The sequence below is a fragment of the Limulus polyphemus genome, unplaced genomic scaffold, assembly GCF_000517525.1.
Source record: "Limulus polyphemus unplaced genomic scaffold, Limulus_polyphemus-2.1.2 Scaffold2613, whole genome shotgun sequence".
Taxonomy (NCBI): Eukaryota; Metazoa; Arthropoda; class Merostomata; order Xiphosura; family Limulidae; genus Limulus; species Limulus polyphemus.
This window is the reverse complement of record NW_013668223.1, coordinates 59,505-62,008: the sequence shown is the minus strand read 5'-3', so window position 1 is coordinate 62,008 and position 2,504 is coordinate 59,505. Positions and strand designations below refer to the sequence as shown.

Genomic DNA, 2,504 nt, shown 5'->3' with positions numbered 1-2,504 from the left:
AATCAGATTGCGTTGTTCACGGTGTCTTGAATGTCATACCTAACAACCCGTCCAGTAAGCCAAAATGACATACAATATTCTTAACTTTCTTTAACGCAAACTGGAGTTTATTACGAGATATTTTTGTTAATGTAAATAATATGTTATATCATAATATAATATAATAATACAATATAATGTAATAGTAATAATACAATATAATGTAATATAATAATGTAATATAATAATATAATATAATGTAATATAATAATACAATATAATGTAATATAATAATATAATGTAATATAATAATACAATATAATGTAATATAATAATATAATGTAATAATACAATATAATGTAATATAATAATATAATATAATGTATTATTTCTATTAACTTAACATTTCGCTATTACAGCTTCGTCAGGGGCTATATCGATTGCTCTTGACAAAACTGTAATAGCGAAATGTTGAGCTAATACAGATACATTCTGGAGATATAAGTCATTTTATTTACTAAATGAAACATATTTTTTTTTATAAGTGTGGTGATATCAGTGTTAGGCCCAGAAATGAGCATAACTACTTAACTTCCCCATGCCAGACTTCGGTAACTCAACATTTAATATTTTGTCAAACATTGACTTTAAACTTAAATAAAAATCTCTGAAAACTGCATTTGCTTGAAGAAGCAGAAAGAACCAGTGTTATCAATCCTCATCCGAGTAACTTACTGTCGATCATCAACAACTGACAACGCTTTGTCATCCCGAAAAATACATTTATCATAAAATAAAAGCTCATTTTAATTCAAGTAAGCAATCTTATTGGCTTAGTAACTTTACGAGCTTCCAATTAAAGGCTTAACTCCGAAAATTTGGCAAAATCATTTAGCAGTTCACTCTTCATTCTCTGTATTAATTTTTCCGATTATTAAAAGCAATCTCATTGGCTCAGTAACTTGACGAGCTTCCAATGAAATGCTTAGCTCCGAAAACTTGGCAAAATCATTTTGCAGTTCACTCTTCATTCTTTGTACCAATTTTCCGAATATTAAAACTGGTTTTCAAGAGTAAATGGCCACCATTTAAGTTTTTACACTAAACACTTTACTTTTTCTCACTATTTACGTTGCTACTCGTGTACCTGTTACTTTCATGACTTTTTTGAGCAACTGTTTTCCTTGAAGCTAAACTTACGAAAAGCGATTACCAGAAAATAGATATTTTATTTCGTATAATTTGATGTTAATTAAATTCTATCTTGTGTTGGATCTAATGCTCCAACGTGACGCGAATTCTACCGCTATATTGTCTCATATTATGGTCCTAAATTCAGTAAGTAAACGAAACATTGATTTATAAATTTAAGAAGTGTGAGCACGCTTAATTTACTGTCTTGCTCAACGAAACATTTATTTACAAATTTAAAAAGTGTGAGCACGCTTAATTTACTGTCTTGCTCAACATGATTTTAATTACTTATGTGTATTATTCTTTTACTAATGCTATGTACAAATTATTGTGTATTTATAGTTCAAGTGGTCGATTTTCAAAGCCGAAGTATTACGTGTGTCATTTTTTGTAGCTGTCATTCAAATTTCATTTGTTCGTGGAGAAAAAAAAAAGATTATTTCGTTTTTATCTGCCTTTCTCTTTTAGCATGAAAATAAAATATTTTGCATACGTAACAAATTACGGAACACTCAACATGCCATCATAAGCCATTATTTCAACAAGTCATTTACAAGTTGTGGCACAGCAGTATGTCTGTGGACTTATAGAATCCGGGTTTCGATGCCCGTGTTGGGCAGACCCTTTGTGCTTAATACAAACAACAACAACGAGTTGTTTTTTGTTACTTTGTTTGTGAAGGATACGATATATCTTATTTTTGAGATACGGCGAACTTCCCACTAAAGAAATAACCTGAGCTTGTTGAGTTTATATTAATGGCTTGTAACTGAAAATACGGGTCTTATCTCAGGTTGTAAAGGAAGAGTTGCCGACTTACCCGCCTCTATTAGCAGTATTATTATTAATATTATGAAGACAAATCTTCCAATGTTTACATCCAGGTATAATTATGATTTAGCTATCAATTTCACTGGAAACGACAAATTTATTTACGCGGAAACAAAATATATATATATTTACACACACAGAGTAATGGGAATGATTCATATCCATGATGAATTCAGCACCTGAGTCTAAAACACGGGAATAACCACACCTCAAGATGACCGTTCAGTGTAGATTTCGTCTAGTAGACAGCCTAATAAAGTAAAACAAAGAACATATCAAAGTATCGTTGATAAAATACATAGCATAAGACGTCAAATCGCGTTTATAAAACTGATCGATGCGATACGCACCTCACAAAGTTATCTTCTGACATGTTTTTGAGCAATAGGTGTATACGCACTCCTAATCATGCTGTAAAGTTAAACATATGGCAACAACAACAACAACAAATTGTTGCTCTCTTAGTTATAATTGTTTTTGAATTTCGCGCAAAGCTACAT

The 2,504-nt window shown here is 30.8% G+C and overlaps 1 protein-coding gene across 2 annotated transcripts in view; it reads right to left on the bottom strand.

The window, feature by feature from the left end:
* Positions 1-2,504, bottom strand: part of LOC106467430 (RNA-binding protein 42-like) — a 66,928-nt gene that overhangs the window by 27,422 nt on the left and 37,002 nt on the right. Inside the window, exon 6 of one of the 2 annotated variants that reach the window (XM_013927781.2) lies at positions 2,082-2,254. The exons of the other annotated variant lie outside the window; for it this stretch is intronic. The gene's annotated coding sequence lies outside the window, so the exon portion shown is untranslated. Of the gene's footprint in view, positions 1-2,081; positions 2,255-2,504 lie in introns of those variants that run through there. 2 annotated transcript variants of the gene reach the window in all.